General features: G+C 39.2%; 1 protein-coding gene across 1 annotated transcript in view; it reads left to right on the top strand.

Moving 5' to 3' along the window:
* The window catches only part of STK39 (serine/threonine kinase 39), a 258,475-nt gene that overhangs the window by 128,041 nt on the left and 123,219 nt on the right, over window positions 1-7,215 (top strand). The gene's annotated exons all lie outside the window — the stretch shown is intronic.

Raw genomic sequence — 7,215 nt, 5'->3', positions numbered from 1 at the left:
ACCCGCTCCCCCTTGCAGTGTCAGAGTGTGATCCATTTGGTGAAGAGACACTGAAATTTCATCATCATGGAATAGCAGAAAAGAAAAGGCATGTAGACTTTGCAGGTCCTGATTCTGTCTGAGTTACTTTTGGGCTTTATAAATTGGGGCCAATGGTTTTACTCTCTGAGCCTGTTTCCTCTGTCAGATGGTGACGATCAATCACACTACTTTTAAGTTGCTGTGAGGATTAATAAAATCATGCATGTGAAGCACTGAGTGCTTAGCTTTGTTGATCTCAACTCTTGATTTTACCGTCCTGTAGAAAACATAGTAGACATACAGGCAAATCTCTTCTAGATTTTTAGTTTCTAGTAAAGCAGGTAATGGTGGGAAGCTCTAGGTTGAGTGTGCTGGTCTCAGCCTTACAATCTCCTGGGTAACTTAGTAGGCAAGGAACACTGTTTCATCAGCTTCGCTTTGAGAACTGGTCATCTTTTGATTAACTTTACTTCCTCCATCTGGTTCATTATCCTAATGCTAATAATGCCTAATGATGACTGTAGTTCAAAAGACTTGCTAATTCTCCTAGAGAAAATTTGAGTATATTTAAATAGCTCCAAATATTTTACAGACCTAGTAATTAATGTGTACCTTGATAAATTCTCATTAAGGAAACTGAAGACTTTGGGGTACAAATANAATTAGCAGACATTTTCTTTTGATGAAGTGAAGTAAATGTTACATTCCACTACAAGGGGCCAGCTGGACCTTCTGAGAAGAGCACATCGGAGCTAAAAGCTGCTGTTTCCCTCTTAAGTCTCCCTTTGCTCTGGTCTCTCCATGCTTCATGCCACACTGATAGGCCTCGCCTAGGGGTTTCCCAGGCTGCCTGCCTCCCACTGTTAACTGTACTTCAGTTCCTGTTTCTTCCCGTGTTTGTCATAGGAATTCATCTTTTCATTCTGTACATAAAGGATAAGCTTGGTCAAGGATGCTATCCCCCTCTGTTACAAATGGCAGTGAGGAGTTCCACAGTAGGACCCCCTGGATGCACACAGGTGCTGGTTTCTAGAACGATCTTAACCGGGCATCTTGCAGACTGCCCTCTCCTGCCCACTTTGCTATTTTACCTGTAGTGAAATGCAGAGTCAAGGTTTTTCATCTCTTTCCTAGACTGTCTGTGACTAAAAGTGTCAGTCCTGCCTAGAAATAGAACAAAATAACGTGATTTCAGGTAGCATTATGATTCAGAAGGCATTCGTATTGGTTCACCACAGGACGTCTTTATTAGAATGTTTTCATGGAGTCCTGCCTTAACCTGGTACTGACTGACGGTTGTGGATTTTTCCTCTTGAGGATTTAAGTTTATTGTGGCAGTATCCTCCCATGTGCTTGTTGAAATTGCTCTGATAACTGGTCTGTTATGTAGATATCAGCAGTATCCTTTTGGCAAGAATGTTTTCTGCCTAGACAGGAAAGAGAGTAATGTATAGCATGCTGTCACTCATCATCACTATCGAGCTCCTTGGGTGGGATTTAAAAGTGTTCGACACTTCACTGTGTCTAGACTAATTTAATTTCCCAGTGACATACATCTGTTCCAAGTTTGTAATTAAGGAAACATGAAACATTACTTTTGTGAAAAGGTTCATGCCTTTGAATGTGAACACTTCCACCACATTTTAGGAATAATCAGCCCCACCTACTATTGCATGGCTTCTTAGGCCTTTTGTTTTGGTTTCTTTTTGTTTTTTAAGGCTGGCATTTCAGTGTCCTGAGCTGTGTGCTAAGGGCAGCTACAATGATGGTAGCTCTGTCCTTTCAACATTTTAATTAAAGTAACTCTCTGACTTGCCAGCTGCCCAAATTCACTTTTTGTGTAAGTGAAGTAAAATGTATTTATCTATTAAAAGAGAATTAGAACTGTTGAATATGTAAATAGGCAACAAATGTATGCACAAACGCAGATATACATATGTGCGCGCGCACACACACACACACACACACACATATACACCTACTGTGCACACTGTTTTGGTAGGTGTTGGGGATACAACAATAAGAAAAGCTATGAAATCCCTGTCCTTGTGGCACTTATATTTTTTTAAATTTTATTTTATTTATTTATTTTGAGACAGAGAGCAAGCATGAGCAGGAGAAGGGCAGAGAGAGAGAGCGAGCGAGAGAGAATCCCAAGCAGGCTCCACACTGTCAGTGTAGAGCCTGACATGGGGCTCGAGCTCACAAACTGTGATTATGACCTGAGTCGAAATCAAGAGTCAGATGCTTACCGGACTGAACCACCCAGGCACCCCATTGTGACGCTTACATTTTGATGGGAGCATATAAACAACAAGCAACAGCCTTTATAAATCAGTACGTTATTCGATTTGTTACAGTGGAGTAGGAGCAATGGGAAAAAAATAGAATGGTGTGGGAAGTACACGGAGTTAGTGTTAGAGGACTGTGATTTTAAATGGGTTGGTCAGAGTTTATTGAAAGGGACACAAAGAGTTCTAAAAGGTATGGAAGAACTAAATAGAAACAAATCCCAAAGAGCCACTTTTATTTCACTACCCCTCTCGCCCCTGTGACTGTTCCTTCTTTCCACAGGGGTTATCAGTTTGCAGACTTGTCTTCCAGACTTTTTTCTTCTCAATTACATACAAATACGTAAATAAAGAAACCTGTATCATATTAAAAATGTGAGTGGGATTATAAAAACTATAAATTTATTATTGAAGTATAGTTGATACAGTGTTACACTCATTTCAGGTGTGCAACATGGTGATTGCATAAAAATGTCTTTTTGGTTTTTGCAACTTGCCTTTATATCTTGGAAAATCTTTCATGTTAGTTGTTACAGATTTGCCTCCATTTTAACTGCCGAATAGTATTACCTTGGATGGATTGAAGTGGTTTATTTAACCATTAACTTCATGAACATTTAGGTGACTGTTACAAACTGCATTCCGTTAACATTTTGTGTATGCATTTTGAGGGGTACATGTGCAGGTAAAGTAATGTAAAAAATTTAAAGACCTGTGGTTATTCATTTGACAAAATCCGGTTTTGGATTTTTCAATAGCTACTATCAAAAGCTAACCCATTTTAAATATCTTACATTTTTATTTGTCTAAAGCTGAGACTAAAAAAGGCAGTATCAGTTTATATAGCCTCTGAACCTTATACCTTGAAACATCTTTGAGGGTGAAAATGCTTATCTGTGCCAAGTGGCAGGTTTGAATGCCACTGTTTACATTTTGATAAGCTTTTTGAGAGTGCTTATTGTTTAAGTCACAGTTTATTCTACTACAAGACTGGACTAGTATTTTATTCATATTTGTGTTCCCTTTGCATCTAGTAGATACTCTATCCATGTTTGTTAGTGACATGAAAACCCACACACTGAAACAGACCTTATACAGGTGCCTGAAGAAGCCTGTCGGATTTATGAATAGGTCAGAAGTGGGTGGAAAAATCCAAAGATGTCATTTAATTGAGCTGAAGTTCAGAGAAGGTAGCCTTAGTAGTTCCAGACAGAGGGAGCTAGTCCACTGAAGGGAGAGGGTGCTGTAGGAATGCTTAATTTTAATTTGTAAATGACTATTTGGCTTCCCTAGGAAGTAGAAGGCAGCATATCCAGGTCTTACAGGGTTTGTTGGAGATTAAAAAGGCCAGGGTGGGGTGTTTGTCACAGTGGGCCTTGGGAAGATGTGCCTGGTACTGGGCTGTACTGGGAGATCCTCCAAAACCCAAAAGAGAATTTCCAGTGTGACCTGTACAATTAATTCTAGAGTTATACCACTCATCTTGAGGTTCATAGCCAAACCCATTTAAAAGCTGGCCCTCCTGTGTTCCTAACCTGACATTTTAGAAATAGCCTTGCAAAGTATTAGTTATGATCTGCTAGTAATTCACAGTTTGTGATAAGTAGAGAATCCATGCTCATTTCATTTATTTATTATTATATTCCACTTGGAATATAATGGAAGCCACTGGTAGAACTTAGTAATACAACAGTAGTATTCATAATGAAGTTAATTGAGCAAATATTTAAATTGTGCCTGATTTTTACATGAAGCAGTGCTGGGTATTGTGGCATTGTGGGAATTACACAAAAGCAAAATAGAGAGCCCGGCTCTCCAGAAATGTCTCCTCTCTTTGGAGGTGGGGGTCAGAAGTAGTATTTATAAGACTGGCTTCCTTATGTGTGGGTTTCCTGTTTGCCGTCCTAGCTTTTAGAAAACCTTTCAATTAATATCTCATTATTAATCTTTTTGACCAGTGATTTGGGAATCTGTTTTTGTCAGATTCTGAAAATAATACATGTTTTATAATTTTTTTAAATCAATTTTGCCTTATGTCCTCATTTTCTACATAAAAGTAAATTGCCTTTATCTTTACATTCACACTTTCTTTGGGTTTCCTTTAAACAAGGGAGACATTTGCTAAGGCTTCTACTAAAGAAGAATTCTTTGCCCACAGCCCCTCTGTTAGGTGGCACGAAAACAGATGGTTTGTAACCCAGTCTTCACATTAGAAAGGCTGAAAGCTTTAAAAATGCAGATGCCCAGAACGAGCCCTCAAATTATGCTTTGGTAGTTGGGAGTGATGACCAGGCAAGTCTGATTTTCAGAAAGCTGCCCATGTGATTGATACATGGCTAGGATCAAAAACCACTGGCTAGGAAAACCACACCAATTGCTCTGAATCCAAAAGTCCACACTGAAATCCAGGAAGATTGTGTGCTCAGCATTTCTGCAGATTTACTTTAAATATCTGTCTATCAGAAATGTCAGGAAGAAAAAAGAGAGGGACAGAAGATAAAAAAAACTATGAAAGATGATTCAGAGACCCCTTGGAGAAGTTGTCTGTATTTCATCATCAAGTGTAACGAAGGCAGGTGGAAGGTTTGTTGACCCAGGCCCCCTCTAGCCCATAAGAGATTTATTGAAGAATTTTATTACAGAATCGAGGCTAGGTTAATTGTGAAAATGTTCTCTTTCCTGATGGTGATATTTTGTTCTGAGGAGAAAATACATTTGGTGTGGATTAAGGTTGGGTTAATTTTAGTAGCTATTAATCACAGTGAGAAAGCTAAATTATTGCTTATGTTTACTCATTGCTATTACCTGATTGTTAAAACTGCCTTTAGCTTTTTTAATGTATTTCTGATGACATCGTGTTTTCCAAATGCCTGTCAGCTTTGGTACGTGTTTGTTTTATATCCATTTGTAGATGGAGGCAAAGATGTGATTTCTCCCTCCAGATTTCTTATACTTAGCCTTGTCATCACAGATGGCTTTAACTTGATACCTTTATGCCACCATTTTCTAAAAGATGTTTTTATTTCAAATGACTGGCTTCCTGACTTTTTTTGTGGTAAAAGTTTGATTTGTGATCAGAAATCTTCTATATTTCTGAAAATTAACCTTCCATTTGGTGGTAATTTTAGATTTCAAGTAAATGTACAAAGATGATACAGTGTTCCCTTAGACTCTTCACCCAGGACCCCCACTGTTTAATTCTTATGTGACCCTGGTACATTTATCACAACTAAGGAGCGAAAGTGCTACATTACTATCAACTAAACCTCAGGCTGTATTCATATTTCACTAGTTTGTCTACTAAAATCCTTTTTTTGTCTCAGGATCCAATCCAGTATAACACACTGCATTTAGCCACAGTATTTTTAAAAATAGAAAATGAGAAGATTAAGCAGAGCTCTGTGGAAAATTAGCAGGCATTGTCTCTCTCTTTCCTACTCTGGGATCTTTCCCTCTCTTTTACCCAGTCTCAGAGGCCTGTTTCCAGGGTGGTGTCCACCATTAAACTGTTCTTCCCCTCCTATCAAAACACCCATTCTCTCAAATGTACTTCTTCTTATTTTTAATGTTTATTTATTTTGAGAGAGAGCACAAGCGGGGAAGGGGGAGAGCGGAGAGAAGGAGACAGAGAGAATCCCAAGCAGGCTCCCTGCTGTCAGTGAAGAGCCCAGCATTGGGCTCAAACTCATGAACTGTGAGATTATGACCTGAGCTCAAATCAAGTCAGATGCTTAACCGACTGAGCCACCCAGGCTTCCCTTGAATGCACTTCTTATAACAAACTGTTTAAAAGCATAAACAAAACAAAACAAAAACCCAGTAGGCAAATTTATATTATACTGTGATGAATAACACCTGCTTAATATGTTAGCTTTCTTGTAAGCTTTTATATTTAAAAATGTATGCTCATTGGGGCACCTGGATGGCTCAGTGGGTTGAGCATCCGACTCTTGATTTCAGCTCAAGTCAGGATTCCAAGGTTGTGGGACCAGGCCCCACATCAGGCTCTGCTCTGAGCATAGAGCCTGCTTAAGATTCTGTCTCTCCCTCCTCCCCTCTCCCTGCTTGCATGCTCTCTCTCAAAAAAAAAAAAAAAAAAAAAAAAAAAAAAAAAAGCAGCTCCAAAAGGCATAAGCTGATCTGGTAGGATGAGATTCATAATGGTGAACTTTGGGGGATTCTAATTGGTTGCAAAGGAAGGTTTTTTGTATAGGGAACTTCTCTCTCCATCCCGCTTGTGAATCTCTCCATATTTTCCCAGATTGCTTGTGCACTGGTGAGAGTCAGAGGCTGGTCCCTTCTTTGAATGCAGGATTGCACATATAGAGTGAGTTAGCACAGGGTGCTTGGGGATCCAGCCCCCCATGTGGGTGGCTAGCTCTCCATCCTGATGATGGCCCAGAAATAAGGGAGCAGAGCAGGAGATGGGACCTCCCACAGAGGAAGACAAGTTTTCATCTCTAGTAAATGCCATTAAGCTTTTTCAGTTTACAGTAGTCCTTTGACTAGAGGTAGGATAATCTGCAAGTGCCGATGTGGTTTTTGGTTATATCTCAAACCTTAATTGAGATTATAGGATCAGTCAGCCTGAAAGATTCTTCACGAAAGATCATTTGGTATAGGCCTTGGTCCTCTGGCTGGTTAAAGAATACAGGTTGTTTGTTCTTCTTACACAGTCCTATGCCCCCAACATTTTATGAAATTTTTCAAAAATATAGCAATGTTAGAAGTATTTTACAGCGAACATCTACGTACCTATACTTAGATCCTACCATTGCTATACTTGGTTTATCATGTGCACATCTGTTCATTCATCAGTCTGCCTTCATTTTTTGATGCATCTCAAAATTCCAAATGTCAATACACTTCTGCTTGTTATTTCATTACTAACATAGTTAGTTTT

Source organism: Crocuta crocuta, unplaced genomic scaffold, assembly GCF_008692635.1.
Source record: "Crocuta crocuta isolate KB4526 unplaced genomic scaffold, BGI_CrCroc_1.0 scaffold219, whole genome shotgun sequence".
In the NCBI taxonomy this organism is placed as follows: Eukaryota; Metazoa; Chordata; class Mammalia; order Carnivora; family Hyaenidae; genus Crocuta; species Crocuta crocuta.
Note: the sequence above shows the minus strand (reverse complement) of the source record. Positions and strands in the feature narration are given on the sequence as shown.